The sequence below is a fragment of the Elephas maximus genome, chromosome 1 (assembly GCF_024166365.1).
Source record: "Elephas maximus indicus isolate mEleMax1 chromosome 1, mEleMax1 primary haplotype, whole genome shotgun sequence".
Classification (NCBI taxonomy): domain Eukaryota; kingdom Metazoa; phylum Chordata; class Mammalia; order Proboscidea; family Elephantidae; genus Elephas; species Elephas maximus.
The window spans coordinates 91,613,676-91,634,948 of record NC_064819.1 but is presented as its reverse complement, the minus strand read 5'-3'; positions in this window follow the sequence as shown (position 1 = coordinate 91,634,948).

The following is a 21,273-nucleotide window of genomic DNA, read 5'->3' as shown; positions in this document are numbered from 1 at the left end:
AACAAATAAATAAACCCATAACAAAAGAAGAGATTGAAAAGGCAATTAAAACACTCCCAACAAAAAAAAGCCCTGGCCTGGCTTCATTGGCGAGTTCTACCAAACTTTCAGAGAAGGGATAACACCACTACAACTAAAAGTATTTCAGAGCATAGAAAAGGATGGAGTACTCCCAAACTCATTCTATGAAGCCAGCATATCCCTGATACCAAAACCAGGTAAAGACATCACAAGAAAAGAAAATTACGGGCCTGTATCCCTCATGAACTTAGATGCAAAAACCGTCAACAAAATTCTAGCCAATAGAATTCAACAACATATCAAAAAAATAATTCACCATTACCACATCAGATTCATACTGGATATGCAGGGATGGTTCAACATCAGAAAAACAATCAATGTAATCCATCATATAAATAACACAAAAGACAAGAACCACATGATCTTATCAATTGATGCAGAAAAGGCATTTGAGAAAGTCCAACACCTATTCGTGATAAAAACTCTCAGCAAATTAGGAATAGAAGGGAAATGCTCAACACAATAAAGGGCATTTATACAAAGCCAACAGTCAACATCATCCTAAGTGGAGAGTGAAAGCATTCCCTTTGAGACCGGGAACCAGACAAGGATGCCCTTTACCACTACTCTTATTCAACATTGTGCTGGAGGTCCTAGCCAAAGCAATTAGACTAGATAAAGAAATAAAGAGGATCCAGATTGGCAAGGAAGAAGTAAAAGTATCTCTATTTGCAGATGACATGATCTTATACACAGAAAACCCTAAAGAATCCTCAAGAAAACTACTGAAACTATTAGAAGAGTTCAGCAGAGAATCAGGATACAAGATAAACATACAAAAATCAGTAGGATTCCTCTATACCAAAGAGAACGTCAAAGAGGAAACCACCAAATCAACATCATTTACAATAGCCCCCGAGAAGATAAAATACTTAGGAATAAATCTAACCAGAGACGTAAAAGACCTATACAAAGAAAACTACAAGACACTACTGCAAGAAACCGAAAGAGACCTACATAAGTAGACAATCATACCTTGCTCATGGATAGAAAGACTCAATATTGTAAAATGTCTATTCTACCAAAAGCGATCTATAGATACAATGCAATTCTGATCCAAATTCCAATGACATTTTTTAATGAGATGGAGAAACAAATCACCAACTTCATATGGAAAAGAAAGAGGCCCCGGATAAGTAAAGCATTACTGAAAAAGAACAGAGTGGGAGGCCTCACACTACCTAATTTTAGAGCCTATTGTACCACCACAGTAGTCAAAATGGCCTGGTACTGGTAGAACAACAGATACACAGACCAATGGAACAGAATTGAGAATCCAGACATAAATCCACCCACATATGAGTAGGTGATATTTGACAAAGGCCCAAAGTCAGTTAAATAGGATAAAGACGTTCCATTTAACAAATGGTGCTGGCATGACTGGATATCCATCTGCAAAAAAATGAAACAAGACCCCTACCTCACACCATGCACAAAAACTAACTGAAAATGAGTCAAAGACCTAAATCTAAAACAATAAAGATCATGGAAGACAAAATAGGGACAATGCTAGGAGTTCTAATACATGGCATAAAGAGTATAAAAAACATTACTAACAATGCAGAAGAGAAGCTAGATAACTGGGAGCTCCTAAAAATCAAACACCTATGCTCATCCAAAGACTTCACCAAAAGAGTAAAAAAGACTACCTACAGCAGACTGGGAAAAAGGTTTTGCTATGACATTTCCGATTAGCCCCTGATCTCTAAAATCTACATGATACTGCAAAAACTCAACAACAAAAAGACAAATAACACAATTACAAAACGGGCAAAGGATATGAACAGACACGTCACCAAGGAAGATATTCAGACAGCTAACAGATACATGAGGAAATGCTCGTGATCATTAGCCATTAAAACTACAATGAGATTCCATCTCACTCCAACAAGGCTGGCATTAATCCAAAATAATAAATGTTGGAGAGATTGTGGAGAGACTGGAACACTTATACACTGCTGTTGGGAATGTAAAATGGTACAACCACTTTGGCAATCTGTATGATGATTCCTTAAAAAGCCAGAAATTAAACTACCATATGATCCAGTAATCCCACTCCATGGAATATATCCTAGAGAAATAAAAGCCTTTACACAAACACATATATGCAGACCCAAGGTCATTGCAGTACTGTTTACAATAGCAAAAAGATGGAAGAAACCAAGGTGACCATCAAGGGATGGTAAATAAATTATGGTATATTCACACAATGGAATACTATGCCTTGATAAAGAACAATGTTGAGTCTGTGAAACGTTTCATAACATGGAGGAATCTGGAAGGCATCATGCTGAGTGAAATTAGTCAGTTGCCAGAAGACAAATATTGTATGAGACCACTATTAAAATAACTCAAGAAATACTTTAAACACAGAGGAAATATTCTTTGACGTTTACGAGGGTGTGGAGGGAGGGGGGGAGAGGGGTATTCAGTAGTTACGTAGTAGACAAGAACTATTTTAGGTGAAGGAAAAGACAACACACAATACAGGAGAGGTCAGCACAACTGGACTAAACCAAAAGCAAAGAAGTTTCCTGAATAAATCAAACAATTTGAAGGCCAGAGTAGCAAGGATGGGGGCCTGGAGACCATGGTTTCAGGGGACATCTGGTTCAATTGGCATAGTAAAATATATTAAGAAAACATTCTGCATCCCACTTTGGTGAGTGGCTTCCGGGGCCTTAGGGGTTAGCAAGGGTCTATCTAAGATGCATCAGTTGGTCTCAACCCACCTGAAGCAAAGGAGAATGAAGAACAGCAAAGTCACAAGGTAATTATGAACCCAAAAGACAGAAAGGGCCAGATAAATCAGAGACTACAACAGCCTGAGACCAGAAGAACTAGATGGAGCCTGGCATCAACCGATGACTGCCCTGACAGGGAACAAAACAGAGAATCCCTGATGAAGCAGGAGTGCAGTGGGATGCAGACCTCAAACTCTTTTAAAAAGACTGGACTTAATGATCTGACTGAGACTAGAAGGACCCTGGATGTCATAGTCACCAGATCTTCTGTTAGCCCAAGAGTGGAACTATTCCCAAAGCCAACTCTTCAAACAGGGATTGGAGTGGACTGTAAGATAGAAAATGGTACTGGTGAGAAGTGAGCTTCTTAGATCAAGTAGACACATGAGACTATGTGTGCAGCTCCTGTCTGGAGGGGAGATGAGAAGGCAGAGGGGGACAGAAGCTGGCTGAATGGACAGGGAAATATAGGGTGGAGAGAAGGAGTGTGCTGTCTCATTAAGGGGAGAGCAACCAGGAGTACATAGCAAGGTGTGTATGGATTTTTGTATGAGAGACTTAGCTGATTTGTAAACTTTCACTTAAAGCCGAATAAAAAATTTTTTTAGCTTAAAAAAAAGAATTTTTTAAAGAGGATGACTAAAAATTTTCCAGAATTGGTAAATATCATGGATTGAATTGTGTCCCCCAAAAAATATGTGTCAGCTTGGGTAGGCCATGATTCCCAGTATTGTGTGGTTGTTCTCCATTTTGTGATTGTAATTTTATGTTAAGAGGATTAGGTAGGATTGTAACACCACGCTTACCCATGCCACCTCCCTGTTTCAGTGTAAATGGAGTTTCCCCAGGGTGTAGCCTGCACCACCTTTTATCTCTCAGGAAAGGAAAGAAGCAGAGAGTTGGGGACCTCATACTACCAAGAAAGCAGCACCAAGAGCAGAGAGTGTCCTTTGGACCCAGAGTCCCTGCACATGCCAAGCTCCTTGACCATGGGAAGATTGAGGACAAGGACCTTCTTCCAGAGCTGACAGAGACAGAAAGCCTTCCCCTGGAGCTGACACCTTGAATTTTTACTTTTAGCCTACTTTACTCTGAGAAAATAAATTTCTCTTTGTTAAAGCTATCCACTTGTGGTATTTCTGTTATGGCAGCACTAGATAACTAAGGCAATAAAAGATACCAATTCACAGATTCAAAGAGCTCAGTGAATTCCAAACAAGGCAAATAAAAATTAATCCACATTTTTAGATACATCATAGTAAAATTCCTGAACATAAGTGATAACAAGATCTTGAAAGCAAGGAAATAAAAAAAATAATAATAGCTAACACTTTAACAGCATTTAAAATGTGCTACTACTGTTCTGAATGTTTCACATATTAGTTATTTTAATCCTCACAATAAACCTATAGGTAGATACTGGTACTATTATTGTCTCCATTTTACAGAAGAGGAAATTGAGGCATAGGGAGATTAATTAACTTGTCCAATATCACATGGAAACCCTGATGGTATAGCGGGTAAGAGCTACAGCTGCTAACCAAAAGTTGGCAGTTTGATTCCACCAGGTGCTTCCTGGAAACCATATGGGACAGTTCTACTCTGTCCTATAGGGTCACTATGAGTTGAAATTCACTCGATGGCAATGGATTAAGAGTTAATATCACACAGCTCGTAAACCACCGAGCTGAATTTCAAATGCAGGCAGTCTGATTCCACTCACTAAAAGATGTTTTTACCTACAAAGGAATGGCATTTAGACAGCTAGCTTCTCAATGGTAATAATGAAAGCCAAAACATAGTAGAATAACACTTTCAGTGTGCTTAAAGAAAATAACTACCAATTGTGAACCCAGGCAATACAGTTTTCAAGAATTATGATGAAATAAAGATAATGTAAAGGAAAAAAAAAATGAGAAAGCAACAAAATCGAAACATTAGCTACACAACTCGAACAAGTAGAAAGAGAACAGCAAAAGAAGCCCACAGCCACTAGAGAAAAGGAAATAATAAAGATTGCACAGAAATAAATGAAATAGAGAAAAGAAGAACAATAGAAAGAACTAACAAAACCAAAAGTTGGTTCTTCGAAAGGCTCAACAAACTTAAAAAAGCATTGGCCAAAGTGACAAAAGAAAAACAGGATAGGATGCAAATACCCCAAAGGAGAAATGAAATTGGGGACTTTACAGTAGAAACAACTGAAATAAAAAGGATCATAACAGAGTACTATGAAAAACTACACTCCAAAAAAAAATGAAAACCTAGAGCAAATGGACAAATTTCTAGAAACACACTACCTACCCAAACTAACGTAAACTGAAGTTGAGAATCTGAACAGACCCATAACAAGAGAAAAAATTGAAAAGGTAATAAAAAAAAAACCTCCCAACAACAACAACAAAAAAACCCTGGCCTAGATGGCTTCAAGGGAGAATTCTACCAAATATTCCAAGAAGGGCTTACACCAGTACTACTCAAATATTTCAGAACATAGAAATGGAAGGGATATTTTCAAACTCATTCTATGAAGTCAGCATAACGCTGATACCAAAACCAAACCAAACCCATTTCTGTCAAGTCGATTCCAGTTCATAGACACCCTATAGAACAAAGTAGAACTGCCCCATAGGGTTTCCAAGGAGCAGCTGGTGGATTCAAACTGCTGACCTTTTGGTTAACAGCCAAACTTACAGACCAATATTTCTCATGAATATAAATGAAAAATTCTCAACAAAATTCTAGCCAGTAGAATTCAGCATCTTATCAAAAAAATAATATACCACCATGGTCAAGTGGGATTCATACCAGGTATGCAAGGATGGTTCGACATTAGAAAATCAATCAATGTAATCTATCACATAAATAAAAGAATCACATGATAATCTCAGTTGAAGCAGAAAAGGCATTTGACAAAGTCCAACACCCATTCCTGATAAAAACTCTTAATAAAATATGTTTAGAAGGAAAATGTCTCAACATAAGAAAGGGAATCTATTCAAAATCAACAACCAACATCATTCTTAATGGAGAGAGGCTGAAAACATTCCCCTTGAAAACAGGAGCAAGACAAGAATGCCCTTTATCGCCACTCTTATTTAACATTGTGCTGGAAGTCCTAGCTAGAGCAATAAGGCAAGAAAAAGAAATAAAGGGCATCCAAATTGGTAAGTAAGAAATAAAATTCCCCGTATTTGTGGATGATATGATACTATATATAGAAAACCCAAGAGACTGTATGAGAAAACTACTGGAAAGAATAGAAAGATTCAGCAGAGTAACAGGAGACCAGATAAACACACAAAAGTCAGTTGAATTCCTGTATACCAATAAAAAGAACTACAAAAAGGAAACCAGGAAAACAATACAATTTATAATAGCCCCTAAAAAAAATAAAATACATAGGAATAAATCTAACCAGGGATGTAAAAGACCTATACAAAGAAAACTACAAAACACTACTGCAAGAAACCAAGAGGCCTACATAAATGGAAAAACATACCATATTCATGGATAGGTAGACTTAATGTTGTGAAAATGTCAATTCTACCCAAAGCAATCTACAAATATAATGCAATCCAGACCCAAATACCAACAACATTCTTTGAGGAGATGGAAAATCAAACCATTAACTTTATATGGAAAGTAAAGAGGCCCCAAATAAGTAAAGCACTACTGAAGAAGAAGAATAAAGTAGGAGGACTTGCACTACTTGATCTCAGAAGTCAAAACAGCCTGGTACTGGTACAACGACAGACACATTGACCAATGTGGAACAGTAATGACAACCCAGGTGCAGTTATTTTTTAAATTATAAAAATGTGTAGATATACATATTTGAGATCCATCTGTGTATAGACGGTATTTAAAATTAGAAAGATCATGGAGAGAAGAGCAAGTCACAAGTTACCAAGGTAAAGCTCTCCAGCTCTTCAAAATTTAGAGCAAAAGCAATCACAAAGGAGACTGAGAAGCAGCAGCCAGTGTGGCAGAGAAAACAAGAACTGCATAACATCACAGAAGCTTGGGGCGGGGGCAGTATTTTAAGAAGGGCAGGAGTATAAATTAATACAACCACTTTGGAGAACAATCTGATATCGTGTAGGAAAGCTAAAGATATCCACACATGTTACCAGTAATTCCACTCCTAGATACATATCCTAGAGGAATTTGCACCCAGGACCAAGGAGGCCAAACCTAAAATGTTCACTACAGAAATATCTGTAATAGAAAAAAACTAGAAACAACCTGAAGGTCAAAGAAGAGGGGATAAGATAACTTGTAGCACATTCATACCGTGGAATAGTATTCTGGAATGAAAACAAATGAGCTATATGTATAAACATGGATTCATCTCATATATAACGTTAACTGAAAAAGCAAGCTGCAGAATGATACATTCAGCAAGAATCCATTTATACAAAGTGTAAAGACATGAAAAACAAAGAGGTTAAAAAAAATAGTAGTAAAAAGATAGAGGTATACATCAAATTCAAGATACGCACTCACCACAGGCAGTCCTGGCTTGGCACAGTACCATATTAAATGAAACACATGAATATCAGAACCATGCAATGTAAGGACTGCTTGTATATATTTATATTATTTGCTTTATATATTACTTATAACAAATAATATTACAAATATTAGTTACTGACAAAGCTGGAGGTGGCTTCACAAATATTTCTTACAATCTTTATTCTTTTCTTTCTGCTAGAACTACTTCATAATATAAGTTGTGAAGTAAATTCACAGAAATTAAGCAAAATAAATAAAAAGATGGAGTTGTTCAATGCAGGGAAAGCTGCTGAGAGGCAAAGAAAGATGAGATCACAAAACGTCTCCATTACATATGGCAACACTCTGGATGTTCGTGACCTTGACAAGTTTTCCTGGAGGAATCTGAGTTGAAGCCAGAATGGAGGGGATAGAATGTGAAAAAAGGATAAGGAACTGTGGAGGCAGGGGCCAACAGACCTAGGTGTCAAACACTGGGGTTGGGGTAGGCCAACCAGGAGATAGGGTTGAATTCTGAGCATTCAAGCTTAGGGAAAGAGAATTAACCTTTATTTAGGTTTGGGTTTGGGAGGTCTTTACACAATCTTCAGAGAACTCTTCTCAGGTAGGTTTTACAAGTTGAGCAGGAATTCCTCCAGCAGCCCCTGGCCCCCTCAGAGAAATTAAGCACTTAGCCCTGGTTTCTGAATACAAAGATGAATTATGTGAGGTTCCTGGAGCCTGCACCTCCCAATATGAAGCATTATTCTCCATAATGTGTGAAAAATCAGTATGTTTTGCCCTCCAGAGGATTTTTTCAAATTCCTTGTTAGAATTTTTGCAGTAGCTGTATCTGACAAAAAACTCTTACACAGAATGTATAAACCAACTCAATAATTAAAAAGACAATTAACCAATGTTGTAGAAAAATACTTGAATGTGTTTCAAGTCAAAACAGGGAGGTTTATTAAGGATTTAAAACAATTTCAATTGAGGATCTATGTAGCCCATTGAAAATGCAACCAGGTAGTCCCAGGGCAGTTTCATTATATATTTTTATGGGGTAGAAAGAGGAACCAAACCAGAGGGAGGGTATTACAGGAAAATCAATGACTATTGTTATAATCACACTCTGATTAGTTACTGATTATTGATAGCATACTTAGTGATTACAGATAGTTTCACAGGATGCTTAAATCATGATCACAAAACAGTTAAATGTATTTTCTTGGTCTATTTTGCAAACATATCTTGTTGGCAACAGCACCCAGACAGCACTCTTCCTGAGTACCTGTATTTTGAGGGGTGCAGATGGTCACTTGTCTAAGGTCCTTTGGGGCATATAGTTTCACATCTGGTTTTGACCACCTAGGAAAAACTGTTAGTCTAGAAATCCAGACTAAAATTAGATAGCATGGTCAGCATATTATGCATCTGTCTCACTGACTTCACTGAAAGTTGTCTTTTCCTGAGACATTTCCCTCCTTTTGACCAAAGATTTCCTAGAGCATCTTTTGATCCATGACGAATCAAGTAGTTTCTCTCACATGGACATGATTGCTACTATTGCTTACTCTAGGGGCTGCTTGAATTATCAAGCATTTAAGACTTGGGACACCACACTACAATTGTGACCAAGCACCACTGAGTGTTCTCCCTTTACCTTCACATAGTGGAGTTCTCCATTTCAGGCTGGGGTGGCCTCATGTGGCTAACAAAGAAGTAACTTGCCTTCTGCAATGTTTTCCCTCACTTCACCATGCTTTAGAGAGAGATGCTCTGCTGGGCCTCAAAAGGGGGAGGGGAAGCAGTGACAGTGTCAGGTTCAATGGATTAGAGGCACAAACCATATCTATGAGTTCAATTTAAATTTTTTTTTTCATTTACTCAGTCCCATATAGCTAATTTTGGTTCCATATTATACTGGATCAGCTGCAGTCCATGAACCTGTCAGCTTCTATGTAAGAGTTATGGAAATCATTATTCAGTCTAATCAGTCTTTTTAGTGAGTCCAATATAGTCCATCTTTTTGTTGAGTTATTTTGGTCAAACATTTTCAGCGCATTAGCAAAGTAAAAACTTATCTGCAGATGACAAAACTTAATATGGTAATGATTAATTTAGAAAAACACTCTTGAAAGTGAATTAATAGAAATTAATTTAAAAGGTCATTTAAATAAATTTTGAAAACTTTAGACAAATATATCTCCAAATATAATGATTAGCCTTATTTTCAAAGAGCTTCAGATATAGTGAATAGTAATCTTGAGACACACTATCATATAGTCAGGATATACCAAGAATATACCAAGATTATCAAGTCTCTAAATATCTGAATAGCAGTAAAAAACGCTTCCTATGTAAACAATATGAATTTCCCAGTCAAATCATTGGCTTTGATGACATTAGATTAACAAATAAATAAAGTTGTAACTAAGTGAGCAACTGAAATAATAAAATTATGACAATGTTGTATGTTTGCTGTCTAGTATTAAGCATATAACACATATAAATTTTAACTTGGGGAAAATTTGGCATTTTTCTTGATTTGATAACACTCCCATGCACTGAAAACTAAATCAAAACTGGGCTCCCAAACTCCTTGTCATGCATTGAATTGTGTCCCCAAAAAATATGTGCATCAATTTGACTAGGCCATGATTCCCACTATTGTGTGATTTTCCTTTGTGTTGCAAATCCTAGCTCTAAGATGTTAATGACATGGGACCAGTGACACATATGTTAATGAGGCAGGACTCAAGCTACAAGATTAGTTTACGTCTTAAGCCAATCACTTTTAAGATATAAGAGAGAGAAATGATCAGAGAGACGTGGAGAGCTCATATCACCCAGAAAGCAGAACCTGGAGCAGAGCACACGCCTTGGACCCAGAGTTCCTGAGTGGAGAAGCTTCTAGACCAAAGGAAGATTGATGACAAGGACCTTTCTCCAGAGCCAACAGAGAAAAAGCCTTCCCCTAGGGCTGGCACCCTGAATTCAGACTTCTGGCCCCCTAGACTGTGACAAATGAATTTCTCGTTTTTAAAACCAGCCACTTATGGTATTTTTGTCATACCACGCCTAGATAACTAAGACTCTCCTCAACATATCTTGATCAAAATTGAGGGGGAAAACTTCAATTTCTCAGGAAGACTACTTGGAAGTGGGGTGCAGGGAAGGCCTGTGCCAACATCTCACTAAGTGCCTCCCCTCCCACTCCTCCAATCCAAATTTCTCTTCACAGGTATGCAAAGAGAAATCTATATTCCCATATCAAGGAAGTAGACAGGAGGGCACATACAAATGGGGCTGTAATTTTATGGCTGATTTGGAAAGGAATTTAGAATTCATTCAGTCCATTTCCTTTTTATAGATGAGGAAACCGAGGCACAGAAAGGGGAGGTATCATTAGCTGGGGAAGTCAGGCCAAGAGCCAGAGCCTAGAGCTCTGGTCTACCAATTCTTATTTGATTCCTAACTGCTTCTCCCAGCTTCACCACCCCCTAACCTCTCCATCTCCCTGCAGACTACAACCAAGAGCTCACCCCTCTGTCTGAGGTAAGAGTGTCTGGGTCTGGGAAAAGATTTTGGAATGAAAGCCTAGTGGGGAGGTCAGAGTGTCAATTGTTGAGAAAAGCAGCGTCTTTCTCCATGAGCAGTGGGATATGTATAAGTTGAAGTGGAGGAAAGTAATTTCCAAGGTGAGCAAGACCTGAGTCCTTTTTCTCAGCCCTCTTTTCCTTGCCTTTCTTCTGCCTTCACATTGGCAGAACCCAGGAGTCAAAACAAGTGGTTTCGTACCCTGGTTGTAATGGATTGAATTGTGTTCCCCCAAAATATGTGTTGTAGATGTTAACCTCTATGCCTGTGGTTATAGTCCCATTTTGGGAGTGGGTTATCCTGGTTATGTTAATGAGGCAGGATTAGTGTAGTGTGTGTCTTGAGTCTATCTCTTTTGAGATATAAAAGAGATCAAACAAGCAAGCGAGCAAGCAGACAAGGGGGAAGAGAGATACTTCGTCACATGGAGCAGAAGCTAAGAAGAGACAAGAACTCTCCTCCAGACCCAACAGAGAGACAAAGCTTTCCCCTAGAGCCAACACCCTGACTTCAGACATTTAACTTCCTAAACTGTGAGAAAACTTTTAAAAAGCCTTAATTTCCTTGAAGAGACCATTAGTAGAATTATGGACCTCAAAGGCAATTCTGGTGAGGGCTCAGAATAAAGTGAGGAGAGTTATAGAGAAAGTCTGTATCATCTTAGAAAATACATGTGGCACTAGAAACGTGTTTCTAGAAATGTGGATGTTAACTGTGCTTCTGGTGAGGCTTTAAAAGAAAATGATGAACATGTGCTTGGACAATGGAGGATGATGCTTTTTATGCAGTGGAAGGAATTTGTCTGAATTATGTTCAAATGTTTGGTGGAAGGTAGAAATTCTAACTGATGAACTTGGATATCTGGTTGATGAAATTTCTAAGCAAGATCTTAAAGGGACCAAGTGGTTCTTCTTGAAACTTACAGGAAAATGCAAGAGGAAAGAGATGGACTTAAAAATGAACTGTGCAGGAGACGGAGCCAAGATGGCGGTATAGACAGGTTCTTCCAGTGAGCCCTCTTTACAACAAAGACCCGAAAAAACAAGTGAAACAAGTATATTTGTGACAAGCTAGGAGCCCTGAGCTTCAAAGGTAAGCTTAGAAAAAGAAGTGAGGGGAGGGGGAGGAAGAGACTGTTCAGAAGCAGAGAGGAGTTACCAGACCTGAATCACAGGAAACCCTCAGGCACCATTCCCGGAGCCATGGCAGCGGGCTGGTACTAGTGTTCGGCCACAATTTCCTCAGGGAGAAGCAGCCAGACACACAGCCTATTCACACCTCTGGAACCTGAGAAGAGCAGCACTCTCAGCAAAAGCTAAGTACTTCCCTATATTTTACCGTGCCCCCCCCCACCCGAAAGCCAGCTTCAGCAGCTGAATTCCCTGGGCCTGAGACAGGCACTGTTGAGCACCTAGAGCCATCCTCTCAGCCTTGGGGAAGGAAAAAATTTGCAATTCAGGGAAAAGATAATCTGCTAGCTCCACAACTAGGGAGGCTCAGGACAGAAGCAGCTCCTGTCCAGGAATAAACCGTCCACTGACTTTGAGCACCTTTCCCTTCTGCATGGACCTGTATGGGCCTATTTTGGGAGAATAGACCCTTCTTGGCAGACTCCAAACGTTTCAGCTGTGTGGTTGAGAGGTGGGTGTTTGATGTTTGACATTGCTTTGCCTATTAAACAAGGTCCTCACCTACCCACGTCAGGGACCTAAGGACTGGTAGCTCCACTCAGTTCACTCAGCCACCCGCAAGAGGGGTCCAAAGATAACTGGTACCTCCCAGTCCCTACAAGCAAAAACTCTGGGTGCCCAAGGTCCATCTGCAGAAACCACCCACCTGCGTGCTGTAGGGAACAGGGAAACGCATTCCTCAGAGACACTCAGGGATCCATTCGAGCCTCCTGCCTTGTTGAGACCATGACCCCTTGCTGAAATCAGATACCGGCATATACACCAATCACTCCTGCCCCTTTAAGACTGTAGGACAGAGACTGTACAACACACTTGATGATCAGCTACCTGGAAACCTGAGCTGAATTAATACAAGAAAACTGAATGGACTCCTAGAATGATATACCTGATAACAGCTCTAGACAGCTGGGACAGGACGTCAGAGCCCCAAAGGTAAAAATAACCAAGCTAGCTAACTCAAGCAACCCACAGGGGTATACCAAAACAAAACAAAGAAAGAAGCTGCCACACAGTAAGCAAGCATAAACTAATACAATAACTTATAGATGGCTTGGAGACAACAGTCAATATCAAGTCACATAAAGAAACAGCCCATGATCACCTCAACAAGCTCTCAAAACAAAGAATCCAAGGATCTTCTAGATGAAAGTGCATTCCTGAAATTACCAGAGCCAGAATACAAAAGTTTAATATACAGAACCCTTCAAGACATCAGTAAGGAAATGAGGCAATACACAGAACAAGCCAAGGAACACACAGGTAAAGCAATTGAAGAAATTAGAAAGATTTTTCAAGAACATAATGAAAAGCTTAATAAGCTGGAAAAATCCATAGACAGACAGCAATCAGAAATTCAGAAGATTAACAATGAAATTACAGAAGCAGACAACTCAGTAGAAAGTCAGAGGAGCAGAATTGAGCAATTAGAAGCTAGAATTTCTGAACTTGAAGATAAATCACTGGGCACTAACATATTGGAAGAAAAATCAGATAAAAGAATTTTTAAAAAATGAAGAAAACTTAAGAATTATGCGGGACTCTATCAAGAGAAATAACCTACAAGTGATTGGACTACAAGAACAGGGAGGGATAACAGAAAATGCAGACAGAATTGTTGAAGATTTGTTGGCAGAAAGCTTCCCTGATATTGTGAAAGATGAGAAGATATCTATCCAAAATGCTTATCAAATTCCACATAAGGTAGATGTTAAAAGAAAGCCACCAAGACATATTAGAATCAAACTTTCCAAAACCAAAGTTAAAGAGAGAATTCTAAGAGCAGCGAGGGATAAAAGAAAAGTCACCTACAAAGGAGAGCCAATAAGAATAAGCTCAGATTACTCAGCAGAAACCATGCAGGCAAGAAGGCAATGGGATGACATATTTAAAAAATTGAAAGAGAAAAATTGCCTGCCAAGAATCATATATCCATCAAAACTGTCTCTTAAATATGAAGGTGAAATTAAGACATTTCCAGATAAACAGAAGTTTAGGGAATTCATAAAAACCAAACCAAATCTACAAGAAATACTAAAGAGAGTTCTTTGGTTAGAAAATCTATAATATCAGGTATCAACCCAAGACTAGAACACTGGGCAGAGCAACCAGAAGTCAGCCCACACAGGGAAATCCAAAAAAACAAAGCAAGGTAATTTAAAAAAAAAGAAAAGCCCAACACAGGGTAACATCGAAGTTATTATATAAAAGAAGACAACATTAAAATAATAAAGAAGGACTAAGAAATGTAATCATACATCTTCAATATGGAGAGGAAGATATGGCGATACAAAGAAATAAAAGTTAGGTTTAAATTTAGAAAAATAGGGGTAAGTAATGAGGTAACCACAAAGGAGGCAAACTATCCTACTCATCAAAATAAAATACAAGAAAAAAATAGAGACCCAGCAGAAACAAAATCAACAACAACAAATATGAGGAAGGGACAATATATAAAGATAACCTACTCAGCACGTCAAATTAAATGGGAAAAAGAAACTGTCAACAACACAAAAAAAAAAGACATCAAAATGATAGCACTAAATTCATACCTATCCCTGAATATAAATGGACTAAATGCACCAATAAAGAGACAGAGTGGCAGATGGATTAAAAAACAAGATCCATCTATATGCTGCCTACAAGAGACACACCTTAGACCTATAGACACAAAAAAACTAAAACTCAAAGGATGGAAAAAATGTATCAAGCAAACAGCAATCAAAAAAAAGCAAGAGTGCAATATTTATTTCTGACAAAATAGACTTTAAAGTTAAACCCGTCAGAAAGGATAAGGAAGCACACTATATAATGATTAAAGGGACAATACACCAAGAAGATATAATCATTTTAGATATTTATGCACCCAATGACAGGGCTGCAAGATACAAACAACAAACTCTATCAGCATTGAAAAGTGAGATAGACAGCTCCACAATAATAGTAGAAGACTTCAACACACCACTTTCAGTGAAGGACACGAAATCCAGTAAGAAGCTCAATAAAGGCACAGAAGATCTAAATGCTACAGTCTACCAAATTGACCTCGTAGACATATACAGAACGCTCCACCCAACAGCTCAAGTACAATTTCTTTTCTAGTGAACATGGAACATTCTCTAGAATAGACCACATATTACACCATAAAGCAAGCCTCAGCAGAATCCAAAACATTGAAATATTACAAAGCACCTTCTCTGACCATAAGGCCATAAAAGTGGAAATCAATAACAGGAAAAGCAGGGAAATGAAATCAAAAACTTGGAAACTGAACAATACCCTGCTCAAAAAAGACTGGATTATAGAAGACATATAAGGATGAGATAAAGAAATTCATAGCACCCAATGAGAATGAAAACACTTTCTATCAGAACCTTTGGGACACAGCAAAAGCGGTGCTCAGAGGCCAATTTATATCAACAAATGCCCACATCCAAAAAAAAGAAATGGCCAAAATCAAAGAACTATCCCTACAACTTGAACAAATAGAAAGAGAGCAAGAAAAGAAGCCTCCAGGCACCAGAAAAAAACAAATAATAAAAATTAGAGCTGAACTAAATGAAATAGAAAACAGAAAAACAATTGAAAACATTAACAAGACCAAAACCTTTTTTTTGAAAAAACAACAAAATTGATAAACTACTGGCCCAACTGACAAAACAAAAACAGAAGAAGAAGCAAACAACATGAATAAGAAACGAGATGGGCGATATTACAACAGGCCCAACTGAAATTAAAAGAATCATATCAGATTACTATGAAAAAGTGTACTCTAACAAATTTGAAAACGTAGAAGAAATGGATGAATTCCTAGAAACACACTACCTACCTAAACTAACACAAACAGAGGTAGAACAACTAAATAGACCCATAACAAAAGAAGACATTGAAAAGATGATCAAAAAACTCCCAACAAAAAAAAGCCCTGGTCTGGATGGCTTCACTGCAGAGTTCTACCAAACTTTCAGAGAAGAGTTAACACCACTACTTACTAAAGGTTATTTCAGAACATAGAAAAGGATGAAATACTATCAAACTCATTCTATGAAGCCACCATATCCCCTATACCAAAACCAGGTAAAGACACCACAAGAAAAGAAAATTATAAACCTGTATCCCTCACGAATGTAGATGCAAAAATCCTTGACAAAGTTCTAGCCAATAGAATTCAACAACGTATCAAAAAAATAATTCACCATGACCAAGTGGGATTCATACAAGGCATGCAGGGATGGTTTAACATTAGAAAAACAATTAATGTAATCTACCACATAAATAAAACAATAGACAAGAATCACATGATTTTATCAACTGATGCAGAAGAGGCATTTGACAAAGCTCAACACCCATTCACGATAAAAACTCTCATCAAAATAGGAATAGAAGGAAAATTCCTCAACACAATAAGGGGCATTTATACAAAGCCAACAGCCAACATCACCCTAAATGGAGAGAGCCTGAAAGCATTCCCATTGAGATCGGGAACCAGACAAGGACCCCATTTATCACCGCTCTTATTCAGCATTGTGTTGGAGGTCCTAGCCAGAGCAATTAGGCTACATAATCAAATAAAGAGCATCCAGATTGGCAAGGAAGAAGTAAAAGAATCTCTATTTGCAGATGACATGATCTTATACATAGAAAACCCTAAGGAATCCTCAAGAAAACTCCTGAAACTAATAGAAGAGTTCAGCAGAGTATCGGGATACAAGATAAACATACAAAAATCAGTTGGATTCCTCTACACCAACAAAAAGAACATCGAAGAGGAAATCACCAAATCAGTGCCATTTATAGTAGCCCCCAAGAAGATAAAATACTGAGGAATAAATCTTACCAGAGATGTAAAAGGCTTATACAAAGACAACTACAGTACAGTTCTACAAGAAACCAAAAGAGACTTACATAAGTAGAAAAACATACCTTGTTCATGGATAGAAAGAATTAACATTATAAAAATGTCTATTCTACCAAAAGTGATCTATACATTTAATGCAATTCCGATCCAAATCCCAATGATAATCTTTAATGAGATGGAGAAAAAAATCACCAACTTCATATGGAAGGGAAAGAGGCCCCAGATAAATAAGGCATTTCTGAAAAATAAGAACAAAATGGGAAGCCTTACTTTACCTGATTTTAGGACCTATTGTACCATCACAGTAGTCAAAACAGCCTAGTATTTGTACAACAAAAGATATATAGACCAATGGAACAGAATTGAGAATCCATCCACATATGAGCAGTTGATATTTGAGAAAGGCCCCACACCAACACACACCACCCACTGCCGTCAGCCCAAAACAGTTAAATGGGGAAAAGACAGTCTTTTTAACAAATGGTGCTGGCATAACTGGATATCCATCTGCAAAAAATGTAAGAAGACCCATATCTCACTCCATGCACAAAAACTAGCTCAAAATGAATCAAAGACCTAAATATAAAGTCTAAAACGATAAAGATCATGGAAGAAAAAATAGGGACAACGTTAGGAGCCCTAATACATGGCATAAACAGTATACAAAACATTATTAAGAATGCAGAAGAAAAACTAGATAACTGGGAGATCCTAAAAATCAAACACCTATGCTCATCCAAAGACTTCACAAAAAGAGTAAGAAGATTACCTACAGACTGGGAAAAAGTTTTTAGCTATGACATTTCCGATCAGCACCTGATCTCTAAAATCTACATGATACTGCAAAAACTCAACTGCAAAAAGACAAATAATCCAATTAAAAAATGGGCAAAAGATATGAATAGACACTTCACTAAAGACATTCAGGTAGCTAACAGATACGTGAAGAAATGTTCACAATCATTAGCCATTAGAGAAATGCAGATCAAAACTGCAATGAGATTTCATCTCACTCCAACAAGGCTGGCTTTAGTCCAAAAAACACAAAATAATAAATGTTGGAGGGGCTGTGGAGAGATTGGAACACTTCTACACTGCTGGTGGGAATGTCAAATGGTATAACCACTTTGGAAATCGATTTGGCACTTCCTTAAAAAGCTAGAAATAGAAGTACGATACAATCCAGCAATCCCACTCCTCGGAATATATCCTAGAGAAATAAGAGCCTTTACACGAACAGATATATGCACACCCATGTTTATTGCAGCACTGTTTGCAATAGCAAAAAGATGGAAGCAACCAAGGTGCCCATCAATGGATGAATGGATAAATTATGGTATATTCACACAATGGAATACTACACATCGATAAAGAACAGTGAGGAATCTGTGAAATATTTCATAACATGGAGGAACCTGGAAGGCATTAAGCTGAATGAAATTAGTTGCAAAAAGACAAATATTGTATAAGACCACTACTATAAGAACTTGAGAAATAGTTTAAACTGAGAAGAAAACATTCTTTTGTGGTTACAAGAGGGGGGAGGAAGGGAGGGTGCGAGAGGGGTATTCACTAATTAGATAGTAGGTAAGAACTACTTTAGGTGAAGGGAAGACAACACACAATACAGCGGAGGTCAGCACAGCTGGACTAAACCAAAAACAAAGAAGTTTCCTCAATAAACTGAATGCTTCGAAGGCCAGTGTAGCAGGGGCAGGGGTTTGGGGACCATGGTTTCAGGGGACATCTAAGTACATTGGCATAATAAAATCTATTAAGAAAACATTATGCATCCCACTTTGAAGAGTGGTGTCTGGGGTCTTAAACACTAGCAAGCGGCCATCTAAGATGCATCAATTGGTCTCAACCCACCTGGATCAAAGGAGAATGAAGAACACCAAGGACACAAGGTGATTACGAGCCCAAGAGACAGAAAGGGCCGCATTAACCAGAGACTACATCATCCTGAGACCAGTAGAACTAGATGGTGCCTGGCTACAACCAATGACTGCCCTGACAGGGAACACAACAGAGAACCCCTGAGGGAGCAGGAGAGCAGTGGGATGCAGACCCCAAATTCTTATAAAAAGACCAGACTTAATGGCCTGACTGAGACTAGAAGGACCTCGGTGGTCATGGCCCCCAGACCTTCTGTTGCCCCAGGACAGGAACCATTCCTGAAGCCAACTCTTCAGACATGGATTGCACTGGACAATGGGTTAGAGAGGGATGCTGGTGAGGAGTGAGCTTCTTGAATCAGGTGGACACTTGAGACTATATTGGCATCTCCTGCCTGGAGGAGAGATGAGAGGGTAGAGGGGGTTAGAAGCTGGCAAAATGGAGATGAAAAGAGAGAGTGGAGGGAGAGAGTGGGCTGTCTCATTAGGGGGAGAGTAATTGGGAGTATGGAGCAAGGTGTATATAAGTTTTTGTGTGAGAGACTGACTTGATTTGTAAACTTTCACTTAAAGCACAATAAAAATTATTTTTAAAAAAATGAACTGTGCAAAATAAAAACAGAACTTAAAGATTTGGAAGATTCTGTTGTACAAACTAAGGACATGTGTCCTAGAATGTTCAACAAGGACCTGGCTATACAATCTTTTGTTAAAGAGATAAAGCCTGTGACTGATGGGTCTAACCAACTACTGCAACAAAAAAAAACATCGGCTTAGACTGAAAAAAAAAAAAAAAGACTGAAGGGGACAGAAAAAGAACCAAAGGAAAGAACACTGTCTGCCCCTTAGAGTTCTACAGGCAGGAAACAGGCCAAAGGAGCTGTATCTGTTGTCCCCCAAGACAAGAAAAGGACCATCCCTGAAGCAGCTCAGAGATGACCAGAACTATTGGAAGGAGCAGTGGAACCAGGGCTTTCTTGGTTTCAAAGGGTTGGGCTACCGTCTCCTGGATCTCAAAAGGCAGGACCACTGCCTCCTAGGTCTCAAAGAGTCAGGTATTCATCAACTTGGTTCTGGAGTGTGAATCTGCCTAAGGTGTGCCAGGGGATGGAGCAACTGCCCCAAGCTGAGGGAGCAGGGCTGTCATGCTTAGAGGCAGAAGAACGAGAATTGCTGGGGCCAAGGGGATAAGGTAGCCACGCAGATGGACTAGGAGAATGGAACGTCTAAACCTGAGGGAGCCAAGTTGCCATACCAGAGGCCTGGAAGGCACAGCTGAATCCCTGGGCAGAAGTGCCTCCACCCAGAATCCAGAGGGCATGACCAACACCCAGAATATGGAGGGTGGGGTCATTGCCCAGAGAACAGAGGATTATTTTCAAAGCTTAAGAGCTAATGTAAATTGTTCTGCTGGGTTTTGAACTTGCTTGGTGCCCATTATTCCTTCTTTTCCTCCAATTTCTCCCATTAGTAATGGAAATGTCTACCTTGTGCCTGTTCTACCACTGTACTTTGGAAACCCAAAATAACCCACTGCCATCAAGTCAATTCCAACTCACAGTGACCCTATAGGACAGAGTAGAACTGCCCCATAGGATTTCCAAGGACTGGCTGGTGGATTCAAACTGCCAGTCTTTTGGTTAGTAACCATAGTTCTTAAACACTGAGCAACCAGGGCTCCACTTTGTAAACACATAATTTGTAATCTAGATTTCACAGGTTCACTGACGAAAAGAAATTTTGTCCCAGGATGGGATGAAGTCTCACCCATATTTGATATAGATGATTCAGGAGATGAGATTTTGAACTTGGAGTTGATTTAAGGCTTTTGGAATGATGTGATGGGGTGAATGTATTTTGCATGTGGCAAGGAATTAAATTTTGGGGGGGCCAAAGATCGAGTGTTATGGATTGAATTGTGTCCCCCCAAAATACATGTAAACACTAGCCTCTATGCCCATGGTTAAAATCCCATTATGAGAATGTGTTGTCCTTGTTATGTTAATGAGGCAGGATTGGTATAGGATATATCTTGAGTCAATCTCTTTTGAGATATAAAAGAATCAGGAAGCAGAAGCTGAAGAGACAAGAACATTCCTCCAGAGCTTACAGAGAGAAAAAGTCTTCCCCTAAACCTGGTGCTCTGAATTCGGCCTTCTAGCCTTCTAAACTGTAAGAAAATAAGTTTCTGTTTGTTAAATCCACCCACTTATGGTATTTCTATTATAGCAGCACTAGATAATTGAGACAATACTTGATTAATCCACATCATCAGGAATTTCCCATATCTGATATAGGTCCCACTTGAATTTTCATTAGACTCGGAGCCTTTGAATTGTGGTGTTGATGAAGAATATTGAATATACCATGGACTGCCAAAAGAATGAACAAATCTGTCTTGGAAGAAG